This window comes from Henckelia pumila, chromosome 4 (genome assembly GCF_033568475.1).
Source record: "Henckelia pumila isolate YLH828 chromosome 4, ASM3356847v2, whole genome shotgun sequence".
Lineage (NCBI taxonomy): Eukaryota > Viridiplantae > Streptophyta > Magnoliopsida > Lamiales > Gesneriaceae > Henckelia > Henckelia pumila.
This window is the reverse complement of record NC_133123.1, coordinates 165048864-165076292: the sequence shown is the minus strand read 5'-3', so window position 1 is coordinate 165076292 and position 27429 is coordinate 165048864. Positions and strand designations below refer to the sequence as shown.

At 36.5% G+C, this 27429-nt stretch overlaps 1 non-coding gene across 1 annotated transcript; it reads left to right on the top strand.

The window, feature by feature from the left end:
• The first annotated feature begins 14632 nt into the window (after window positions 1-14632).
• Window positions 14633-14743, top strand: LOC140870127 (small nucleolar RNA R71). The gene has a single exon (XR_012147105.1). It is a non-coding gene; the product is annotated as a small nucleolar RNA R71 (small nucleolar RNA).
• Window positions 14744-27429: the final 12686 nt, after the last annotated feature.

The following is a 27429-nucleotide window of genomic DNA, read 5'->3' as shown; positions in this document are numbered from 1 at the left end:
ACACTCCCGGGCCGGCCCGCACCCGTGGGCGCGGGCCGGGGCAGCCCGGCTGCCCCTTTAGGGCAGCAACGGTTGCTGCCCTGGCGGCGCCTGGCGCCGCCGCTGGGCGGCGCCGTGCGCTGCCCTGGGCGGCGCCGAGCGTCGCCGCCGCCCTGGTCGCTGAGCGCCGCCCCTCCTGGGCGACGTCGTGCGCCGCCGTGGGCGGCGCCGTGCGCCGCCCGGGGCAGCAACAATTGCTGCCCCACCGGGCAGCGATCCAATCGCTGCCCGGGTTTTGCCCCGAAAAAATTTTTTTTTTTTATTTAAAAATATTTATTTTGTTTCAAAAACCGAGACTCAAAAATTTTTGTACAATCGATTAATTTAATCGTTTGATCTGAGCAACCTGGCTCTGATACCACTGTTGGAAAACGCGGCTCTCAGATCAATCATGATTGATACCCGGTGCAGCGGAAGTTTAAAAATTTTATTATGGAACAATTCCATAGTGTGAGTATCAACCGTTTAACGATTAAATTATAAGTGTGTGTAAAATTAAATAACTATTATTAAATTTTACCTTCAATCTCGAAGCGAGATTATTGGACACCACACAGATTTCTCTGCGCTTCTTGTATCTCCCTGGAACTGATGAACAAGCTTTCCTTCAATCAGGTCCACGAATAGAGGTTTAATCCCTCTGATAGATTGCACTAGAAAATCTATCAGAAGTTTTCTACGAAGAGAATAAACGAATTTGATTCGCTATTCCAGACTGCAATTCAAAATCACAGACCGAAATTTCTCATGCAGAGAAGGGAGGGGGCGGCCGAATTTGAGAGAGAGGAGGCTAGGGTTTTCGAAAAACCTGTCTCAAAATTATGACCAGTTGTTTGTAATTTCTGTACTGCAATAACTTATTTATAATGCAGGCCACTAACACCTTAGGGCCCATTAGTCATAAGTTGAGGCCCGACAAGCAAAGCCCACACGTTCAGAAATTAATATAAAATTCATCGTGACTCCGATTGATAAACCGATTTTACCAATGTGCACAGAAACCATTTCTGCACATTTTATAGTCAAGATAAATTTTCCTGAATCCGAATTCAGTGGTTTCCAAAAATGTACATCCCTATGTCATTTTAGGAAATCCTACTCCCTTACTCTTATTTAAGAAGTCCAACTTCTTTATTCATTAAATTTAACTCTTTAAATTTAACTATCTCAACGGGGATTAAAACTCCATTACACTGTGTGACCCTCAATGGTTCAGGGATACAGCTAGCCGTGGGCTCACAACTCCTTGTGACTCGGAACAACGATTTCCGACTTGCCCAACGAATCATGGTAAAGCGCCTAGCAACATCGCCCCATGATTCCCTAGGTATCACTGATAGTGCCTACAAGAACCAGTAGATTTTGGTTAGCGTACAGTACGGTCCCTTCATCCATATATCCCGATCGAATCAACAACCATTGGTATATCGAGAGTCGCTCAAGATTCGATAACTATACAATACATCTTGAAGATCCAATTAGTGACATCGCATGTGCTACTAAGAAACCATTTCTTAAATCACATCAAGTACTCTGGCCAGAGATTCGTCACACTAATATCTCCTCAGATCGCATAGGATATCCACACTCGCAAGTATGTGGTGAATCCTTGACAACAATGCATCGACTCCTATATGTGTTGTAACTGTACCCAATCCCGACACCTGATGACCCCCATAGAGTCGGTAAACGAGTCAAAGCACAGTACTAGCATACAGAGTCTCCATGATGTTTCAAGTAGTAAGGACTAATGGTGTACAACCAAAACCGCGGACTTTATCCACTCGATAAGTGATAACCACTTGGAAAGTCCGGATAGGGTAGTTCGATTATTCATCCTATGAATATCCATTTGCATGCTTCGAACATCTCCATGTTCCCTACCAATGAAACGTGGTACTCCGCATCGCAAATGCTAGTCTCACACTCGAGCGATCCTTATCCTTATTCTCGGACGGCTCAATCGACTAGGAACAGTTTAGAATATACAGTGACTATAAGATGTATTTCATGATAGACATCCCCATGTTCTACCACATCTTACATACACTATAGTATATTCAAGGTCTTTATCAAAACAACAATAGTATATCACAATATAACAATATGAAGAAAGATAAAGTCATTGCCATTAATAAAAGTGTAAATTTACATTAAACAAAAGATTGTTTGTACAAAGAGTCATCAAAGCCCATAGCCACAAGTTGGCTCACTGGGCACCCACTCTTTCATAACTCCTCAACCACTTCAATACTAGAAATTCATACAATTTCCCTTAAGACCAAAAAAAGTATCATTCTCGAAAGAACAATATTGGATACATCAATAAAATCTCAATATCATCGATTGAGATCTAATCGAATTCTCAAAATATTCAATTAATCCTAATCATCCCAAAAGTTTAGCATAAGAGTGCTGATATTCTTACATTCAAAAATAACTTTCAAAAATATCGCAAAATTAGATCAATTCCCAATAATTCAATCTATTATCAAAATCTAATCACAATAGATCCAAACAATCGGATACAATCTGTTCATTCATATATCAATCTCATAATGCTATAAACATAAACATCAACTCAAAAGACATAATCAACAAATGTCCTTACTGAGTACATCTAGATCTTAATTCACTTCTACTCAATCTCTTGATATCAAACAAAATTCAAGCTTATCATCTCTGATAAATTGAATCATCTACTCAGAATGGGAGTTTTCAAACATCTAGCTTTGATCTCAGAGTATTACACAACACTCTCTCAAAACGTACACCACATTCTTCGCATCGACAAGTCAAGATCAATAGAATTTTTACCTCGAGGATTCTTACCATTCCAATACAATCGCTGCTCAAATCTAATCTCATTCTAAAATTCTGAAATTCTTAATATCGGTTTCTATCTCTGTTCCGTATTGAGGTTCATCTGATACGAATCAATTCAATCATCGCTAAGAATTAAAATATCAACTCTTACCTTGAACAATCTAAGCCACAATAAACTTCGAGTGGTTTTTAATTTAATATCCTCAAGAATAGATATCATATAATCATATTCTAGATCATCTCATTTTTCATCAATACTGATTCTCAGTTTCGAAAGCATAAAATTCTTTGCTCAACAGGAAGATACAATTAATCATGACAAAGACATAACAATTCAGAATGTCATAAATAAAATCTCCTGTAATCTAATCCTGCTCAACAATTCATAAACCTCAACTTCTTATCATAATCCCAATCCTCCGGAGCAAGCAGTCTTTCGTCACAAATCAAATCTAATTTGCTAGCTATCTCAACCATATCGGCTTCACAATTATTATCTCAAATAATCACGTAAGCACAAATCTCGAAATATCAAAATAATCAACTCAGTTTCGATCATCCTCTAATAATCATACTCATGTAATCGCATGAGCTTACAAATTCTCATCTCGAATCAGTTCTGATACCCTTTCATATAATGCATGCTTAAGAAAAAAAAAATCAATTCACATAACCATGTAAACATATAATTCTGAATCAGTAAAGCATGCTCGCATGTAATTCAGGTAATCAAACACTGAAATCAATCACATGCGAAAGAAATAAATTCATGCGGACTCGATCTACCCCGCTCACTCACTTCTAAATCAATCCAAGAATCTTATCGCTCTGATACCACTTAATGTGAAGACCTCGATTCTAATCAACTAATCTCAAATAGTAAAACAATCATCGATAAATAAATGAGCCAATTTTTTTTTTTAAATCAAGAACATTGCCTCGCTCGAGCGGTAGAAAATATTCGGCTCGAGCGAGATCATCTCGGGCTCAACTATAAAAAAAAATCAATTTAACTCGTTCTTCGACATACATCAATTCTAAGAATAATCGGGGCATAAAAATGCATGCAGTATTATAAATCAACAATAAAAGCACGCTTCAATAAATAACCGAGTTCTAAAAGTTATTCGACTCTAAATCGACGCCTCACATCTATCATTCGATCCCAAGCTAACCACGTCGACTCTGACTAGCTCCTGCCCCACCTGTTGTCAAGTACACATACAAAACAAGACAACAGCCGGATAACTCCGGTGAGAATAAAATCCCAGTAAAAGCGACGTAACATGTAATATCAAGTAAGTATATTAAAATCATAATATACATTCAAATTATTCAATGGAAATACCAATGAAATGCATGTGTTTAAAAATCGGGATTATCAAATCAGATAATCAAGGGAATATAGGACAATCGGTTGGGATCCCGAGGTCAAGATCATGCAACTAACCCACCTACGCTCCCGCTCGGGGTGGTGCTATGCGTCTCAAACCTCTAGACTTTGGCGCAACTATAGGAGTATGCTGACACTGGGGGAACTCAACATCCCAGGCCACTCGATATAGCTCCCAAACGTCTAATTCGAATCTGGGCAACTCAGCCCTCTAAAAATTTAAGAAATTTGGCTCAAGATGAATGCATATGAATCAAATGCAATTTAATCGAATCGAAAATAATAAATCTATGTATTCAGACATCAATGTATCGAAGATGTCAACACATTCAACTCGTATATTCAAACTCATGAATATAATATCGAAAATCATTAAAGTAATTCAAATAAGAAATATCATGCTTTTCAAATTGAATATATAAATCACTTACTTCAAACAATTTCATATAGACAAACTCATGACTTTCAAGTAATATTGAAAATCAATTAAATCATTCAAATTCACATTCAATATCAAATAATCAAATAAACATGCAAGTATGTGATTTTAATCGGGAACTCGAGAATCTCAAACTCGCTCGAGTATTCATTCCCTTAGAAATCGACATCATCTCATACCTCAATTTTTCAAGTCTGGAAAAGTTCAATCCCTAAACTGCTGATCTTTGCCTTTAAATATCCTCGACTAGCTTCCAATCTGCGAAAAGTCACATAATATACAAAAGTCAACCATAGTCAACTCTGGTCAAACTTTGACAAATAATTCGTCAACTTTATCGCGTTCTCACCGCTTCACTGTTTTGAATCTCGACTCGAAACTTGGATATTTGGATCTATCACATCGAGACGATAAAAAATAGTTAACTCACCGGAGGTCGCCGGAAAATCGGAGAAGACGGCGGCGACGCGGCGGCGATGTCAAAACTGCTCCAAAAATTATGAAGTTTGGCAGGCTTGTCGAGTTTGACGAGACGATTCCAACCATATAAGCCACGACCGGAACGGACCACCGAGGCGGCCGGGATCTACAAATTTTAGTCCAGTTCCGACGACTTGAAAATGCTCCGATCTGCCCTATAAACGCCGGAAAAAGCTACCAAAAGCTTAGGGAATTTTCTAAACATCATCTACTATCATCTAGCAACTCAAAAACTAACAAAAACGAGCTCCAATCGCGAAATTTCCGACGAAGAAGACGATGAACAGTACCTGCGAAAATCTGTGCAGATTGAATTTGTTCTTTGTCGATTTTCCGATGATCCAACCGTCGGATCTTTGATTTCTTTATACTAATAGATTCATCTTGATCTTAGCTAAAACTTCACCGTTCGGATCTTCGATCGAAGCTCCGGTGAATGGCCGTAAAAATAAAAAATGTGGACTGCTATAGCGAAACCAAATTCTATGCAGAACCCATCTGTTCTAACTCGATTTCCCGACGATCCAACCGTTGGATTGTCGATTTATTTACACCAATAGCTTCTTCTTGATGTTGGCTACTAAGTGACCGATCGGATATTTGATCGGAGCTCCGGTGAACAGTCAGCAATTGAAAACGTGGGACTGCTATAGTGAATACGAAAATTGGAGAAAAAATCAAAACTCTGTAATTGCTTTTATGATGCCCATCGCGCTTTGTTTTCTATTTATAGTAACCCGATAATTTCCTGATCCGGACCAATTTATTAGATACTCAAATGGTAAAATTAATCTCCAATATGATATTTTCTGATACACACACCCAACATCAATTAATACCATTTCTGAAATTATTGGCTTTGACCAGTCAATTGGACTTAAAATTTTCCCAATTAAATACTAAATCCAATTTAGACTCTGACCAGTCCACTCGGTCAAATATTCTTCCAAATTAAGTTATCTGGCATAAATAATTATTTTTATTTCAATATCTCAATAATTAATCCCAAAATGCCAAATATTGGAAATCTCTAAAAAAAATAATCAAATTCATTGATTAAATGACACGTGTATTTGTAAATACACTCTATAATCTCATTATCAATAATAATTATTTCTTCAACTCAATAATTATTTCAATTGCTAATTAATTCGGTAAATATATTTTGGGGCGTTACACAATTTCATTGAAAAACAAGTCCGAAACATGAGATGCATCATCAGATTTATGACACGCAATAAAATGAGTCATCTTAGAAAATCTATCAACCACAAAAAAAATTGAATCCCTCCCCTTCTTAGACCTCGGTAGTCATAAAACAAAATCTATAGAAATATCTACCCACCGTTCACTAGGAACAGGAAGTGGAGTATACAAACCATGTGGTTGTTGTCTAGATTTTTCCTTCCTACAAGTCACACATTTTTCGCAAATTTTCTCAACATCATGCTTCATATGTGGCCAATAAAAATGTTTATGCAAAGTTTCATAAGTTTTAGCCACACCAAAATGTCCCATTAAACCACCCCCATGTGATTCCCTAACAAGTAATTCACGAATAGACGACTTAGGAACACACAACTTATCCTCCTTAAACAAATACCCATCATGCATGAAGAATTTATCTTTTGGACCATGCAAACATGACGCATATATCTTACCAAAATCGAGATCACTAGTATATAACTCCTTCACATACTCAAACCCTAAGAATTTAGAATCTAGAGTAGATAAAAGCACATACCTTCGTGATAGAGCATCTGCTACCACATTTTCCTTCCCTTGCTTGTACTTGATAATATAGGGAAAAGTCTCTACAAATGCCACCCAATTAGCATGTCTCTTGTTCAGCTTTTGTTGTCCTTTGAGATGCTTCAAAGACTCATGATCCGTATGAATCACAAATTCTTTTGGCGTCAAATAATGCTACCACGTTTCAAGCACACGAACCAAGGTATAGAACTCCTTGTCGTATGTAGGATAATTCAACGCTGCTCCATTTAGCTTCTCACTAAAGTATGCAATTGGTCTTCCACCTTGCATCAAGACTCCGCCAATTCCTACACCTGACGCATCACATTCAATTTCAAAAGTATTAGAAAAATTGGGTAATACAAGTAAAGGAGCATTAATTAACTTTTGCTTAATAATTTCAAAAGACTTCTCTTGCTCCTTGCCCCAATGGAATGGAACGTTCTTCTTGATCACCGCAGTCATAGGGGCCGCCAAAGTGCTGAAATCTTTCACAAATCTACTATAGAAACTTGCAAGACCATGAAAACTTCGAACTTGACCAATAGAAGTAGGCGTTAGCCAATCTCGAATTGCACTTACCTTGTCCTCATCAACTCTGACACCTTGGGAACTCACAACAAAGCCAAGAAACACTAGTTCTTTTGTACAAAACACACACTTCTTCAAGTTGGCATACAAATGTTCAGCTTTTAGTGTGATTAGCACAATTCTCAAGTGTTCCACATGTTCATTCAAATTCTTGCTATACACCAAGATATCATCAAAATAAACCACAACAAACTTCCCAATATATGCACGCAATACATGATTCATCAATCTCATAAAAGTGCTAGGTGCATTATTTAATCCAAAGGGCATAACCAACCACTCATACAAGCCATATTTGGTTTTAAAAGCAGTTTTCCACTCATCACCTTCTCTCATCCTAATTTGATGGTAACCACTTTTTAAATCAATTTTACTAAAAACGCTAGAACCATGCAACTCATCCAACATATCATCTAGTCTAGGAATAGGATGCCTATACTTGATGGTAATATTGTTAATGGCTCTACAATCCACACACATTCTCCATGAACCGTCTTTTTTAGGAACTAACAAAACAGGTACTGCACAAGGAGACATAGACTCACGCACAAATCCCTTTTCGAGAAGTTCACTTACCTGCCTTTGTAGTTCTTTTGTTTCCTCCGGGTTACTCCTATAAGCTGGATGATTCGGCAAAGCACTTCCTGGCACAAGGTTAATTTGATGCTCAATCCCCCTCAAAGGTGGTAATCCTTGAGGCAAATCCTCTGGAAATAAATTTTCAAATTCCTGTAAAAGAGAAACAACATTGCTCGAAAGATTTCCGGCTATATCACTTGTGTTAAGGAGAATCTCCTTATTGAAAATCAACACAAATAGAGTATGCACATGTAAAATCTCTCGCAACTCACTCTTTTGGGCCATACATATTTTTTTATCGGCCTCTTTCCTCTCAATTTTTTTTTCATCTTTTTCTCTCTCAATCTTTTTTTCTAAGGTCATCGCACTTTTTTGTTCACTCTTTTTTTCCGCCTCTTCTTTCTTTTTCTTTTTCAAATGGTCCTCCAACACTTGCTTTGGAGTCATAGGTAACAATACAATAGGCTCTTTTTTCAAGGTAAAAGAATAACGTTTTTTAAAACCGTCATGTATCACCTTCCTATCAAATTGCGGCTTGGACACCGGCTTGTTGTCCTCCCGTTTTGCAACGTTTGGACGCCAAGAAGTCGACGATCCTCCACCTGTAGAAAATCGACCAACTCCTCTCCTCTTGAGCTGCTGCTCCACCTTCATGGCCGTCTGTACCATCTCATCCAAATCAAAACAGTGGCGAAGTTCAACTTGATCTTGGATCTCTCTATTCAAACCACACAAAAATCTGGCCATTGTAGCTTCATTATCCTCCTCAATATTGGTCCGGATCATCGTGGTTTCCAACTCCTTGTAGTAATCCTCCACGCTTCTTGGACCTTGCTTCAGAGTTTGTAAACGCATGTACATATCACGATAATAATAGTTAGGTACAAACCGCTTCTTCATGACACGCTTCATCTCCTCCCACGTCTCAATAGGTGGCTCTCCACACCTCCTTCTAGTGGTCACTAATTGATCCCACCAGATTAACGCATAGTCTACAAACTCAACCACTGTCAACCTCACTTTCTTAAGGTCAGAATAGTGATGGCAATCAAACACAAACTCCACACGCTTCTCCCATTCCAAATACGCCTCCGGGTCAGATTTCCCATGAAACGCTGGAATTTTCATCTTAATACTACTAATATTTCCATCCTCCTTACTGCCCTCCGTATATTTTTCACGTACCGCTTTTCGCCTATGTCTACCCCCATGTACTCTTCTCTCCCCATCCCAATTCTCATCAAAACTCTCCTCATCACCTTCAAAATCATTCCCCTTCCTATCTTTATTTTTTTTTTCACTACCACTACTCTCCTCCAATTTACTCATCCGCTCATGAAGAGGCTCCAACTCCGACCTCATCACCTTAGTAAATTGCCCCATCAACGCCTCCATTTGAACCTTGGAAATTCTTTGGTTCACACTTTCACTAGCATCTTTATTAGGATTCATGGTACCTGCAAGAAAAAGGTTAGTAATAAAATTTCTCACAAAAGTTCTCACAGTTCACTCCAAACGAATCACTCAAACACTCATTTTCTTTCCACTCAAAATTTATGGAATAGCTTATGGTTTGTGATTTTAAACATCAAACTCACAAGTTCAAAACTTGTAAACACTTGTCAATAGACTCACGTAGATTGCACAAAAAACAAGAAATTGACTTTATGAAGATTGAAATAGACTTGGCACCCAAGACTCACAAGACACAAGAAATTATGACCACAAGTTATTTTGCTTCCTTTTTTTATTTTTTATTTTTTTAATTTTCGAATTTTTTTTTCTTTTTTTTTTTAATTTATAACTTGTAGCACAAAACACGAGACTTGGATAAAAAGTTTGAAAGAATGGAACAAAAATTTGAGATGAGTGAGATGAAGAACGAAAAACAAGGAAAGATGAACGAAGAACGAAGAAAGAATATGGATTAAAGAAGGATACGACTTACTTGAATCAAAACCTTAAGATTTGATACCAAATGATGTGAATCTTATGTATGAAAGGCAACACGATTACAACGAATCGCACCTCAATTCGATAACAAAATAATTCAAAGATTTTTGTCCCGAATTTGAAACAAGTAACAGATTTGGATCTCTACCTCTAGTTGAACCTATTACTAGCAACAAAGAATCACGATAGAAAACAATCAATAATTCAATTAGACCTTTAAAAGAACCTGTCTTTGACAATCCAATTGAAAATCGACTGACAAACGCCACAAAGTTATGAACTTTGATAAGTTTGATTTTGGGGTAAAGCAAAAGCTTTGATAAAATTCTAGAGAGAATTTTGTATTGAATAATCAATAATCTGAAAATCTTAATTGTTCTCTAAAAATAATGAATGTTGTAGTATTTATATTACAACCCAAAATATTGAAAGATAATACAAAATAAAACAAAAATATATCAAAGATATCTCCTAAAGTTTCCTAGTAGGAATAAAAAAACTTAAAAATAGCATAAAATATCAAAATAAGAATAATATCTCGCACACACACAAACACCTTCGGTGTGTGTAAAATATGTCGGGGCGGGCGCGCTAGGGCTTGGTGCAGGCGCGTCGCAGTTGCGTAGGACACGGCGTGGGCGCGCCGAGAGTTCGCAACACTTCGTCAATTTGATATCCGGACGCGCGGGCGCGCCGTTGGTTCGCTAATCGAAGGCGCGGACGCGCGGATTCCAGGCACGGGCGCGCCGCAGCTTCGAGCTTGGTCTTCAATTTCTTCACTTTCTTGACCTCCTTTGACCTCAATAAGATTAGAACATCCTCCAAACTGAATATCAAGAAATCCAACGTCCTCGTATGACTTCAATATCAAGGATTGAAGTGCTTCCTTAAACTTCTGAGCTCGGCCTCTCGTAACTGGTCCTTGTGGTATCTCCAACGGATCCTTAGCCACTTGATCAACATGCGAACTATCCATGATCGCATCAGTATACATATAACTCATCACATTAGCATGCACATAATCACATAAAACTCATAACATACAGAAATAAAGACAAAATGTTGGAGTCGTGGCGAATATGCATGAGAGTGTCTAAAAGAAGACCCAGAGCGAACTGCTCTGATACCAAACTGTAACACCCTCAACCGATGAGGATATTACTCAACTAATATGACTTTAACATAAACGCGGAAAAGAGCATTTTTGAAAGATGTATGCATACATCCAACCTTACTTAAAATATTTCGAATAGTTTACAAACCAAGTCACGATAATTCCAAATATAAAACTTGTTTTCTTTACTCAAACATAATAATATTCAGTTTCCTTACATTCAACACAAACACACTCATGCATCTCTCGCCGGCTCGACTCTTGGCTCCTCCTCATGTCCAAAATCAAACTCATCGACATATGCATAATTGCCATCCTCATTACCTGCACCATTCAAGTATAGTGAGTCTAAAGACTCAGCAAGAATATGAAATAAAAATCATGAGTTTTAAAATTTCTTTTGAATATAATATGACGTAATATAAACATGAACATGAACATAAACTCATTCTTAATTGACGAATTATGTGAAATTTGTGGCAACCATCTGATAGGCCTGATCTCATCATTCATGTTGATCAACAAGTAATTGGAAAGGCCCCTCCGGAGCCTATCCCAAAGTGCCAGTCCCGTGTCTTTCCATAGCTTAACTCATAATTGGAAAGGCCCCTCCGGAGCTTATCCCGAAGTGCCAGTCCCGTAGATTTGGAAAGGTCCCTCCGATGCCCATCCCGAAGTACCAATTTCGTATTTGCCACCACAAAGACACATAAGACATCAAATTCCTTTATGCTTCATTATACATCATTCATCACATCATTCCATCATCTTTTCATTGTGTTATCATAACATGTCATTCATTGTGAAGCATCATTGAAACATCATAATTTCCGTCATAACTATAACTTCATGAACATAAAACTTTACTCAATAATTTTATACATGTCATAGATGATTAAAAATCATACTTTCATACTGAACATAGGTTTCATGAATGAAACTTAAACTTGTACATGCATCACATAACGTAATCGGTCCACATAAGTCGTTCTCTCCGTTCTTGACCTTTAAGCTTGAAATTTTTGCATAGGAAGTCTTTAAAATATTTTATAAGCCTTAAAAGATCATAAACATGAAATTAAGACCCTAAAATAACATAAAAAAAACTTAAATTTCGAAGGTCCGGCACGGCCGCTCCACTTCTCAGCGCGGGCGCGCATCAACTGCACAAATGGGTCTTCTTGCTCGCTCTGAAACTCTATTTTGCAGTCCGAAAGTGGTAAACATGAAAGTTGTAGCTCTTGAGCTTGGGTTGATAACGCCGAACACCTCACCTCAATTGGAGTTTTCAGTAAAACGTTATGCGCATTCTCCCTAGATGTGCCACTACCGGGAATTCAAAACACTCGACACCATTTGGGGCGATTTTGACCAATGTTTTAAAATGATTTTGACAAAACTCAAAACACAAAAGTTGTAGACATTTAAACTAGGTTTCATATAAAGTAAGTCTCATCTCATTTGGATTAGTAAACTAGTCTTGATCCTCAAAATCGTGACGAGTGTCGCTAATCCGAAACAACCCAACGCATGTAATAATTCAAAACTTTAACTCAAACTAATTCAACACTTCAAATTCAACACATACTTTCGAAATCATTCCTTTTTCAACTCTAACCCATAAGAATCCATCAAAACACATCATTTATCAAGAATTTATCAAGAACAACTTACATATCACGATATCATAAACATCATGCTTTTATGCTTCTCAAATCTTTAAAATCATGCACAAAACTCATCAACACACATAATTTCTTATCAAAATAGATATATTTTTGAATGGTGGTTTAAAAATTCTTTAAAAACTTGCCTTAAAATGGAGATTGAGTTGATCCGGATTTTTGGCAACGAGCTAACCACGACACGAACGAGATTTGGAACTTGGATGGTAAAGATCTTGAATAAATCGGTTGATGAACCAAAGAAGAAGAAGAAGGAAGCAGAAAGTGATGAAGGGAACGTGAAGTGAAGGAATGAATAGGTCAAGGAGACATGCAATTGATGATGGGGTAAGTGGTGGTTGAGTGCAATAATCAAAATTCAATACGTAACGTGTGTCGGCTACTAAAACACAGTCAGCCCAACACGTCTTGACTCGAACTGATAAAATTTCCTTTCTTGGCTCGTACATCATAAACTGAATAAGGAATTAAATTCAAACTTGCTCCCAAATCTAACAAAGATTTTTTAATTTTATTTTTTTCCAATAATACATGAAATTATTGGACAACCAGGATCTTTATATTTCAAAGTAGAATTATTTTGAATGATAGAACTTACTTGTTCAGTTAAGAATGTTTTCTTCTTTACATGCAATTGTCTTTTCACAGTACATAAATCTTTTAAAAACTTTGCATAAAAAGGTACTTTTTTAATAGCATCTAATAATGGAATATTTATTTTTACTTGTTTAAAAACTTCATAAATATCAGAATCATTTTTTTGTTTTTTATTATTTACTAATGAATGTGGAAAAGGAAGAGGTTTATTTGACTCGCTCATTATTTCAGATAATTTATCATCAACTTTCTTATTTTTAGGACTCAAAGTATCATCTTTCTCAAAAGTATCAGGATTTGAATCCTTACTCTTTGAGTTTAACTGATCTTTGTTTTCATCACTATATGGATCATTAACTATTTTTCCTCTTCTAAGAGTAATAACAGATTTTACTTGATCAAACTTATCTTGATTTTGATTTTTAGGATTAGGTTGTGGTTGAGATGGAAATTTTCCTTTTTCATGAATATTAAGTGCAGATGCAAATTTTGCAAGAGTTTCTTTCAAATCATTCATAGATTGAATGTTTTGTATATTGATAGACTCTTGCTTTTGAATGTATGCATGAATTTCATCTTCAAAATGTTTTCTTGAAGGAGGGATATAAGGAACATAACCTTGATGATTTTGGTTATTTTGAAAATGTTTTTGTGAAGGTTGTGCATTATTATCGTTCCTCCAACTAAAATTTGGATGATTTCTCCAAACAGGATTATATGTTTGTGAAAAAGGATCTAATTTTGGTTTTTTAAAATTGTTAACATAATTGGCTTGTTTATGGAGATATTATTTAAATGAAGGTAAAGTAGGACAATTTTTTGTAAGATGATCATGTGTATCACATATATGACAAAAAATTTCTTGAATACTTTTTAATTGACCACTTTTTTTCATTTCTAATCACTCGATTTTTCTTGCTAAAGATGCAAGTTTAGCTTGAATATCTACATCATCTTTAGGATGATAAATACCAACCCCATTTGTTGAATTATTGGTTTTACTTGGTGGTTCAATTGAGCCTATATTATCCCAATTTTGAGCATTTTCTGCTAATGACTCCAAATATTCCATAGCTTCATTTGGGTTTTTATATTCAAAAGTTTCATTACACATGAATTCTATCATATGCCTATCTTTAAGTATTAAACCTTCATAAAAGTGAGAAACTATCCTCCATATTTCAAAACCATGATGTGGGCATGTATTAAGTAACTCTTTATATCTATCCCAACATTGATAAAATGTTTCTCCTTGTTTTTGAGTAAAAGTTGTAATTTGTCTTTTAAAAGAGTTTGTTCTATGGGAAGGAAAAAACTTTTTATGAAATTGTTGTTGCATCTTCCCATGATCTTATTGAACTTGATCTCAAATTTTGCAACCATGTTTTAGCTTTATCTTTTAAAGAAAAAGAAAAAAGCTTTAATCGAACAATATCCATGCTACAATTTTGATCATTATAAGTGTTGCAAACCTACTCAAATTCTCTTAAATGAAAATATGGATTTTCACAATCTAGGCCATGAAAATTTGGTAAAAGTTGAATGATTTGAGGTTTAAAATTGAAATTAGATGCATCGGGAGGAAAAACTAAACAAGATGGTGTACTACTTCTTATTGGATTCATATGGTACCTAAGTGTTCTTGGTTGTTCATGTTCTTGATTATTATTATTATTATCATCTTGATTATTAGAATTATCCCCCATGTGTAAAATATTTTCAGATACTCGAACAAGTCTACTACTTTTTTTACAACTCCAAACAATCATAAAATTAAAAGAAATATACTATTTACATAAATAACATAAATATCATAAATTAAACATAATTTATACCTCCCTAGCAACGGCGCCAAAAACTTGCTACAACTTAAATTGTAATTCACCCAAGTGTAGGTTGTCTGCAAGTAATATACTCGTGAGTACGAGATCGATCCACGGAGAGGATGTTGTAAGTTTAATTTTAGCAATGATATATTATAGATGAAAATATTAATATAAAACTTCAAATACACAAATTATAAAATTGTCAAGGTTTCAAAGGTTTATTGTTGGTTTATTTAAGATTGCTTAAAATAAATAAAAAAAAACTAAAATAAAAATAAACATAAGAGAACACTTAAATATTTAAACAAATATATCATATAATATAGTTCCCACTATATTAATATCAAATTAACCGATATTTAATATATGAAACCCATAATATATATATAAATGCATAAATATAAACATAAAAAGAACAATTAAATATTTAAATAAATATATCATATAATATAGTTCCCGCTATATTAATATTAGATTAACCGATATTTAATACATGGTACCCATAATATATATATAAATGCATAAATATAAATTGACATAAAAGTAAATGTTAGATCAAATCACAATATTTCATTTAGAACAACCGGCAGAGCCACACTATTGTCTAAATAAAATATATGACTTTTTAATGTTAGATGCGAGAAAGTAAATGTTAGTTACGGAAAAGTAAATTTTAGATGCGAGCAAAGTAAATGTTAGTTGCGGAAAGTAAATGTTAGTTGCGGAAAAGTAAATGTTAGATCAAATCACAATATATTATTTAGAACAACTGGCAGAGCCACGCTATTGTCTAAATAATATATATGACTTTATTATAAATTGATACATATATTTATAGTATATAATTATTGTAGTATTTATTGTATCATATTAGACAACAAATCAAGGTAACCACATTCAAGGTACCAAGTATTTGATGTAAATAGATAACACTAAATCATCCAAATTATACCTACAAATAAAGATCAATTAGTAAAAATAAAAATAGAAAAGGAAAGAATATAAAAAATATAAACAATCTTACTTTGACCAACAATGAAACCTTTTCACCTTGACATAAAAGAATTTAGCTTTCCATGAACATAAGACTCAAGAGTAAGGATAAAAGAAATTTCATACTTAAACTTGGAGAAATATGCACACTCAAACTCTTATTCTTACACACACAATATTTATTTTACAAGTGAGGAATTTCTCTACACTTTTGCACACTTCAAAGCTTATACAACATATCTATTTACAGGCCAAATGAGAGAAAGAGTCCAAGACTCATTAAATGTGGAATAGTAAAGTTGGTGGGTGCTTGTCTCCTTGAATGTCAATACCATGAACCAACATTAATTGGCATGTTTGATGCCTTATACCACCGATTCAGCCTTTTTATTCAACATCGAATACGTAGAAAATTTTGTGCAGATGTGTTTGGACATATAATTCACCTCTTTTGGGTAAAAGGTGAAATAGTTATGATATTTTTACTACAAGCTGGTCATAGTAAAAGTAAATCTGTCTCCATTTTTATGTTTGATAATTTCGATCATCTTAATGAGATTTTTGGAATTTCTTGTCTTCTACAAAGTTGAAGATACCTCTTTTGTGATTCTACAGGATTTGAAATTACTCCAATATGACCTTTGTAGCTTAAGTAATATTATTTTTACCAAACCTACGCAAAACATAAAATACAACATTTTTAGTAAAATATTTAAATATAAACACATAACACTAAAATAATACAAATTCATAATTTTAATGAAACTTTAATTTTAAAACACACTTTTTAACATATAAATAATTAAAAATTTTAAGTTTCATTAGTACACATACAAAACAAAGCAACAGTCGGATAACTCCGGTGAGAATGATATTTCCAATAAAAGCAACATAACATGCAATAACAAGTAATATCTCAATAACATGAAATAAATACAACATATTCATGTTAATACGAATGAAATGCATGTCTTTAAAATCGGGATATCACCTCTGATAATCAAGAAAATTCTGCCTTTTTTTGGGATCCCGAGGATGAGATCACGTAACAACTCACCGACTCTCCCGATCGAGGTGGTGTCACGTGTCTCCATCCTCTAGACTTTGGTGCGACTACAAGGAGTATGCTGACACTAGGTGACTTCTACAACCCAGGCCACTCGATTATAGCCCCCAAATCGTCTAACAAAAAGGGTCGTACATCCCGTTGAAATCAAAGATTTAGGCTCGAGATGAATGCATATAGAAAACACAAAGCATTAAACCATAATTCAATTAATAACAAGAGTTAAATCACAAAATAAAAGTTCCCCATTCTACAACAAGTATTGATGCAAGTATGTGATTTAAGAGAAACTCAAGAATCATCTGTCTTGAGTGTTCTATCCCGCTTAAACGATGTCTACTTGTACCTTTCGATTCAAAAGCTCCAACTCTGGATACGCTACAAAGAGGTTATATCAAAATCCATACAACCACTAAAACAAATGCTCAAGGTAAAACTCTTTACCGCTCTTCGTCTAACTCTTCGACGATCAACTTTTGCAAACTTTGGGCTCAACCAACTTCAAATGAATTTGTACGAAGGCAAAAAGAGTTCAATAATTACAATCAAACCCAACTGCCAATGGTTTGAAAATTCAAACGAATCAAAATCTCAAAACTCAAATCGGCGGCATAACCGTTATATTCTGATCAAATCGGAAACACAGACAGCAGTATAATATCTAAATCAACTCAAACCAATACCAAAAAAACAATATTGATTCAAATCCAACACATCACAAAACTCCACGTTTTGAAATAGGCTTTCAAAAATCATAACAATTCCGAACGACACTCTTTTTCAAAATCGACTGAGAATAAATGATAAGAGCTAGATCAAGAACATCATAACCAAAACTCATTTGATTCTAACAACATCTTTAAATTGAAGTATAACTGATCGGACAAATACTTACAATAGAACAAATTTCTCGTTGCCGGTATCACGAATCTGCCTTCAAAATTAAATTCTAACGGACGGATCGATCAGAAAACAAAGAAGAAAAGCTTGAAGAAGCGTTTATCCCTTATAAAATGGTGGATGGAGTGTTGGAGGAGGAGGAGGAGTGAAGAAGACCAAGTCTGAAAGAGTGGGTGCCCGGTGAGCCAACTTGTGGCTAAGGGCTTTTATGATTCTATGTATAAACAATCTTTTGTTTAATATAATTTACACTTTTATAATGGCATTTACTTTATCTTTTATCATATTATTATGTTGTGACATACTATAAGATGTTTAGATGAAGACCTTGAATATACTATAGTGTATGTAAGATGTGGTGGCACATGGGGATGGCTATCATGAAACACATCTTATAGTCACTGTATATTCTAAACAGTTCCTAGTCGATTGAGCCGTCCGTTAATAAGGATAAGGATCGCTCGAGATTGAGACTAGCATTTGCGATGCCGAGTACCACGTTTCATTGGTATGGAACATAGAGATGTTCAAAGCATGCAAATGGATATTCATACGATGAATGATTGAACTACCCTATCCGGACTTTCCAAGTGGTTATCACTTATCGAGTGAATAAAGTCCGCGGTTTTGGTTGTACACCATTAGTCCTTACTACTTGAAACATCATTGAGACTCTATATGCTAGTACTGTACTTTGACTCGTTTACCGACTCTATTGGGGTCATCAGGTGTCGGGATTGGGTACAGTTACGACACATATAGGAGTCGATGCTTTGTTGTCAAGGATTCACCACATACTTGCTAGTATGGATATCCTATGCAATCTGAGGAGATATTAGTGTGACGAATCTCTGGCCAGAGTACATGATGTGTTTTAAGAAATGGTTTCTTAGTAGTACATGCGATGTCACTATTTGATCTTCAAGATGCATTGCATAGTTATCGAATCTCGAACGACTCTCGATTTACCAATGGTTGTTGATTCGATCGGGATATTTGGATGAAGGGACCATACTGTACGCTAACCAAAATCTATTGGTTCTTGCAGGCACTATCAGTGATACCTAGGGAATTATGGGGCGATGTTGCTAGGCGCTCTTACCATGATTCGATAGGCAAGTCAGAAATTGTTGTTCCGAGTCACAAGGAGTTGTGAGCCCACGGCTAGCTGTATCCCTGAACCATTGAAGGTCACACAAGTAATGGATTTTTAATCCCCGTTGAGATAATTAAATTTAAAGAGTTAAATTTAGTGAATAAAGAAGTGGGACTTCTTATATCAGAGTAGAAGAGTAAGATTTCCTAAAATGACATATGGATGGGCATTTTTGGAAATCACTGAATTCGGATTCAGAAAATTTTTCTTGACTTTAAAAGTTGCAGAAATGGTTTCTGTGCACATTGGTGAAATTGGTTTATCAATCTGAGTCACGATGAATTTTATATTAATTTCTGAACATGCGGGCTTTGCTTGTCAGGATTGAACTTATGACTAATGGGTCCTAAGCTGTTAGCAGTCCACATTATAAATAAGTTATTGCAGTACAAAAATTACATAACAGAGGCTCATAATTTCGAACACTAGGGTTTTTTGAGACCTAGAGTGGCCGCCCCCCTCTGTGTTTTCTCTCTGAAATCCAGCCTGTGAATTTCGAATTTGCAGTCTGGTTTAACGGATCAAATTCGTTAATTCTCTTCGTAGAAACTTCTGATAGATTTTCTAGTGCAATCTATCAGAGGGATTAAACTTCTGTTCGTGGACCTGATTGAAGAATTGTTCGTCCATCAGTTCCTGGGATATACAACAAGAGCAGAGTAATCTGTTGGTGTCCATAATCTCGTTTCGAGATTCAAGATAAAAATTTAATTGTTATTTAATTTTTACACGCACAATTTAATCGTAAAGTTTTGATATCCATGATATGGAATCGTTCCATATAAAATTTTAAAACTTCCGCTGCACCGGGTATCAATTCTGATTGATCTGATCACCGTTTTCCAACAGTGGTATCAGAGCCAGGTTGCTCAGATCAAGCGATTAAATTAATCAATTGTACAAAAAATTTTAAGCCTCGGTTTTTGAAACAAAACAAATTTTAAAATTAAATTTTTCGACGGTCAAAACACAGGCAGCGATTGGATCGCTGCCCAGGGAAGGGCACGACGCTGCCCAGCGCAACGCTGGGCGCTGCGCAGGGCAGCGATCGTCGCTGCCCAAGGGGCAGCGACGGGCTGCCCGGCCCGAGCCCCTTTTGGGGCGCGGGCAGCCCGGGATCGTCCCGGGCGGCCCGGGAAAATTTATTTTTAATTTTTTAATTAAAATTTTAATATGTTAAAATTCTATTTTGGTCCGATCGAAAATTGTTTTTGATTGGTCCACGAGGCGTCGGATCGAATTGTTCGAGTCCGAAAATTTTAAAATTGATTTATGGATAAATTTGAATTTTTGGAAAATTTATAGATTTTATCCGTTAAATCAGATTTTATGAAATTAATTATTTTTGGTACAATTGATGATAAGATATGATCTTATGGAAATATTGAGTAAAATATGATTTTATATATAAAATTGGATTTTATATGTAAAATATGATTTTATTTGATAAAAAGATAAAATATGATTTTGTATGTAAAATAAGATTTTATATATGGAATATGATTTTATCCTTTTTAATTTAATTGCCATTGCATGTTATCCAATAAATTAATTTTGAATTAAATATTATTGGATAAGGATGATCGATTGCCATGACCAATTTTGTAGGTGTATGTTAGGGAATTTACATTTGTTTTTATTGTTGTTGAATTTATTAATGGGCCTGGTTTATGGCCCAATATGAATTGTCATATGTAATAAAAGTGGGCATGGTTTATGGCCTGTTTCCACCCCTTAAAATGTATCCCCTACTTGTCATAGTTATTTATTGTAAATACACTAGAAATAGTGGGAGTTTTTGAAGATGGAGGTGGGACCAGCAAGCAATGATAAAGACTGAAGAAATGTAAATTGGAAGCACAATGTAATAGGATTGCATTGCATACTTGCATATCACCTAGGATTGGACTTAGACTCGTGATTGGCAACCACGGGTCGATTAGTAATGGAATCGATCATCCTAAAATATAATATATGATATTATCGTTGTATGCATGTTTAGACTAAATTGTATGAATCCCGCAAGCATACAAATTTTAAATGATGAGACAAATTTTCAAAATTAAAAATCCCTCATTTTAAATATGATTTAAAATTGATATCAAGATAAATAAAGGGAATTTAAATATTGTTTAAATGTTCATACCTTCCATCAACGATCAATGTATGAGATGCTACCTGCGGATATGGTCCGGCTCATATTATTGGGGGGGCCCGTTCGTCGGAAAGCTGTACATTGGATCGACACATGTTGTAAGTTGGGTGGAACTCCCATGAGATTTGCTCATATTATTGGGGATCCACATGGCGACCGTCCATCACAACTTAATATTGATGGGTAATCTTGACGTGTCACAATAAACGGCGTCATATTATTGGGCCCTTATTGGACATGAGGTAAAAACGTGGAGGTTGCTTTGGAAGCAATTGGGCTCTACCTTTTGAAAATTATGGTTGGCTGATATTATTCGGGACTATAGTTTGTCAATTGGACTCCATGTTCCCACTAAAGAAAATGTTTCTCGTTTTCACTAAAGGGTAGTGAAATCGTTAAAATAGTGGGAGTGAGATTCATAAAATAAATTTCGCCTATTTTATGTCTTAGTAAATTAATTAAACAATCACTGATTATTGTCTGTTTCTTTTCAGTATTTCATTAAGATGAATTCGCGTAATCCACTATTCTCTATTCTCGAACAAAATAAACTGACTGGCGCAAACTATACGGAATGGTTCCGTAAGTTGAAGATTTTCTTGACCTCGGAGAAGATGCTCTACGTGTTAGAAAAATCTCCTCCGAAGGAAGCACCAGCTGATATAAGTCCGGAAGAGTTGGCCAAACTTGATATATGGTGGGACCATGATATCAAGGCCAAATGCTATATGCAAGCTTCGATGTCTGATGAACTCCAGAGGCGATTTGAGGATACCGTGAATGCTGCTGACATTCACGTGCAACTCAAGGAACTTTTTGGGGCTCAATCGAGAGCTGAAAGGTTCGCTACTGTAAAAGAGTTAATGACGTGTCGCATGCGTGAAGGGACTTCGGTCCGTGATCATGGGGTACGCGTGATTTGGCTCATTCAGAAGTTGGTAACTCTTGATTTGGTATTGGAGCATGAACTCAATGTGGACTTATTACTTCTCTCTCTTCCTTCATCGTTTGACGGTTTTGTGGTGAATTTCAATATGAACAAGATAGAGGTCTCCCTTGAAGAGATGGTCAATATGCTTGTAACTTATGAAGCCACTTTAAAGAAGGATAAACCGGTTCTCTTGGTGGGCTCCTCTTCTTCTGCTAAGAAGAGGCCAAGTACAAAGGGTAAGAAACGTTCTGCCCCACCCAAGAAAACCGGACCCGAGAAGAAGAACAAGACAAAGGCTTCAAACATGGAAAAATCCAAGGATGTTTGCCATCACTGCAAGAAACCCGGTCATTGGAAACGTAACTGCAAGGAATATCTAGAGCAGTTGCGAACTGCGAAGGGTATGTTTTATATTGAAATAAATGTTTCACTTAATATAACTTCTTGGGTATTGGATACCGGATTTGGATCTCACATTTGCAATGATTTGCAGGTGATGACAAGAAGTCGCAAGCTTAGAATGGATGAGACCTAGCTGAGGCTCGGAAATGGTTCTAGAGTTGAAGCCAAAGCTGTGGGAGACGTTTATTTAATTTTGCAGAACGATTTTAAATTACTTTTAAGAGATGTTTTATTTGTTCCAGACTTGATTAAAAACATTATTTCTGTTTCTATGCTTGATAGAGATGGTTTTTCTTGCAATTTTGTGAATGGGATTTGCAATATTTACAAGAATGAATGTTTGATTGGAAATGGACAACTTGAAAACGATCTATATAACTTAAAATTAAAAGACGTTCCAATAAATTATGTTGATAAACCGGTAACAACGAACAAAAGGAAAATCGATAGTCAAAACCCGGCAAACCTTTGGCATGCTAGGCTAGGTCATATTTCCTCAAGGAGGATGAACAAGCTAGTGGGAGAGGGCATGTTTGATATGTCTGATATTAACTCTCTACCTACTTGTGAATCCTGCCTGAAAGGAAAAATGACTAAATCTCCATTCAAGGGGAAACCTGAGCGTAGTCAAAATCTATTGGATTTGATCCATACAGATGTTTGTGGTCCATTTAGAATTGGTACTCAATTTGGCCACACCTACTTCATTACCTTTACTGATGATTATTCAAGGTATGGGTATTTATATTTAATGAAATATAAGTCTGAAGCATTTGAAAAGTTCAAAGAATTCAAGGCTGAAGTAGAAAACAAACTAGGTAAAAGTATTAAAGCACTTCGATCGGATCGAGGTGGAGAATACTTGAGTACCAAGTTTTTGGACTATCTGAAAGAGAATGGGATTCTCTCTCAGTGGAATCCTCCTATGACACCTCAACTGAATGGTGTTTCGGAGCATCGCAATCGAACTTTATTGGACATGGTTCGATCTATGATGAGCTTCACTGAGCTCCCACCTTCGTTTTGGGGCTATGCGCTTGAAACGGCGGTGTTGTTGTTGAACAACGTCTACACTAAAGCAGTGAACAAAATACCATACGAGTTATGGAATGGCAAAGCTCCTAAGTATTCGTACTTGAGGATTTGGGGATGTCCTGCTTACGTGAAGCAGACAGTGGGAGATAAGTTGGATAGTCGATCCACCTTATGTTATTTTGTAGGGTATCCAAAGAATTCAATCGGATATTATTTCTATCATCCTACTGAAACAAAAGTGTTTGTTTCAAGGAATGCCACCTTCTTGGAGAAGGAGTTCTTATTGGATAAGAAAGGCGAGATGATGGAACTCGAAGAAATTCGAGAAGAACCCGAAATACAAAATAATGATCCCATACCTCAAGAATCTTCAGAGGACACGCCTATACCTAGAAGATCCGAGAGGACTTCTAGACCTCCTATTCTATATGGTCTTCTTCTTGAAGGGGATCAAGATGAACCCGACGTTGGATGTGATCCAAGAAACTTCAAGGAAGCAATTTCTGATGCGGATTCAAATTTATGGCTTGAAGCTATGCAGTCAGAAATAGATTCGATGCATACAAACCAAGTTTGGTCTTTAGTAGATCCTCCCGATGGAATTGTTCCAATAGGGTGTAAATGGATCTACAAGAGAAAGCTTGGGCCTGATGGTAAGGTATTGACCTACAAGGCACGATTGGTGGCGAAAGGTTATACTCAAAGACAAGGAGTTGACTATGATGAAACCTTTTCACCAGTTGCAATGTTCAAATCCATAAGAATCCTTATTGCCATAGCTGCTTGGTATGACTATGAGATATGGCAAATGGATGTGAAGACTACATTTCTTAATAGAAACATTAAGGAAGAGATCTATATGACGCAGCCTGAGGGATACACATCCATGGGAAGCGAGCATAAGGTATGCAAGCTTCAGAGATCAATCTATGGTCTCAAACAAGCATCAAGAAGTTGGAACCAGAAATTTGATGAAACAATAAAGGATTTTGGTTTCATCAAGAACCCGGAGGAACCGTGCGTGTACAAGAAAGTAGTTAAGGATGCTGTGACATTCTTAGTACTTTATGTTGATGACATCCTACTTATTGGGAATGACGTAGGGATGTTGCAGTCAACAAAGATATGGTTATCAGGTAGATTCTCGATGAAGGATTTGGGTGAGGCATCCTATATTCTAGGGATACAGATCTATAGAGATAGATCTAAGAGAATGATAGGACTCACTCAAGCAACCTACATCGACACTATATTGAAAAGGTTTTCAATGGATGGTTCCAAGAGAGGACATCTACCTATGTGTCATGGAGTTTCTCTATCCAAGTCCATGTGTCCCAAGACTGATGAAGAGATAGAGAAAATTACACATGTACCATATGCGTCAGCCATAGGTAGTATCATATATGGGATGATATCTACCAGATCGGATGTAGCATTTGCTCTGAGTGTCACGAGCAGATATCAAGCTAATCCCGGTCAAATGCATTGGAAAGCCGTGAAGGACATTCTTAAGTACTTACGAAGGACTAAGAATATGTTCATGGTATATGGAGGAAGAGAATTTAAATTGGAAGGCTATACCGACTCTAGCTTCCAAAGTGACGTGGATGACTCGAAGTCAACCTCTGGATTTGTGTTCATGCTCAATGGCGGTGCTGTCTCTTGGAAGAGTTCCAAGCAGGACACCACAGCGGATTCCACCACTGAGGCAGAATACATTGCGGCATCAGCTGCTGCTAAAGAGGCCGTTTGGATGAGGAATTTCGTCCAAGAGTTGGGCGTTATTCCTGAAGTTGTTGGTCCAGTCCCGGTGTACTATGACAACACGGGTGCCGTTGCTCAGGCAAAGGAACCAAGGTCTCATCAAAGATCCAAACACGTACTGAGGAAATACCACATCATCCGGGAGATCGTGGAAAGAGGAGACATCACTGTCGAGAGAGTGACCTCTGCAGACAATATCGCTGATCCACTTACTAAGCCCTTGCCAGGACCATTATTTGACAAACATCGCGAAGCAATGGAACTGCGTAGTATGACTAGTTGGCTTTAGGGCAAGTGGGAGATTGAAAGAGTGGGTGCCCGGTGAGCCAACTTGTGGCTAAGGGCTTTTATGACTCTATGTATAAACAATCTTTTGTTTAATATAATTTACACTTTTATAATGGCATTTACTTTATCTTTTATCATATTATTATGTTGTGACATACTATAAGATGTTTAGATGAAGACCTTGAATATACTATAGTGTATATAAGATGTGGTGGCACATTGGGATGGCTATCATGAAACACATCTTATAGTCACTGTATATTCTAAACAGTTCCTAGTCGATTGAGCCGTTCGTTAATAAGGATAAGGATCGCTCGAGATTGAGACTAGCATTTGCAATGCCGAGTACCACGTTTCATTGGTATGGAACATAGAGATGTTCAAAGCATGCAAATGGATATTCATACGATGAATGATTGAACTACCCTATCCGGGCTTTCCAAGTGGTTATCACTTATCGAGTGGATAAAGTCCGCGGTTTTGGTTGTACACCATTAGTCCTTACTACTTGAAACATCATTGAGACTCTATATGCTAGTACTGTACTTTGACTCGTTTACCGACTCTATTGGGGTCATCAGGTGTCGGGATTGGGTACAGTTACGACACATATAGGAGTCGATGCTTTGTTGTCAAGGATTCACCACATACTTGCTAGTATGGATATCCTATGCAATCTGAGGAGATATTAGTGTGACGAATCTCTGGCCAGAGTACATGATGTGTTTTAAGAAATGGTTTCTTAGTAGTACATGCGATGTCACTATTTGATCTTCAAGATGCATTGCATAGTTATCGAATCTCGAACGAATCTCGATTTACCAATGGTTGTTGATTCGATCGGGATATTTGGATGAAGGGACCGTACTGTATGCTAACCAAAATCTATTGGTTCTTGCAGGCACTATCAGTGATACCTAGGGAATCATGGGGCGATGTTCCTAGGCGCTCTTACCATGATTCGATGGGCAAGTCGGAAATTGTTGTTCCGAGTCACAAGGAGTTGTGAGCCCACGGCTAGCTGTATCCTTGAACCATTGAGGGTCACACAAGTAATGGATTTTTAATCCCCATTGAGATAATTAAATTTAAAGAGTTAAATTTAGTGAATAAAGAAGTGGGACTTCTTATATCAGAGTAGAAGAGTAAGATTTCCTAAAATGACATATGGATGGGCATTTTTGGAAATCACTGAATTCGGATTCAGAAAATTTATCTTGACTTTAAAAGTTGCAGAAATGGTTTCTGTGCACATTGGTGAAATTGGTTTATCAATCTGAGTCACGATGAATTTTATATTAATTTCTGAACATGCGGGCTTTGCTTGTCAGGCTTGAACTTATGACTAATGGGCCCTAAGCTGTTAGCAGCCCACATTATAAATAAGTTATTGTAGTACAGAAATTACATAACAGAGGCTCATAATTTCGAACACTAGGGTTTTTTTTGAGACCTAGAGTGGCCG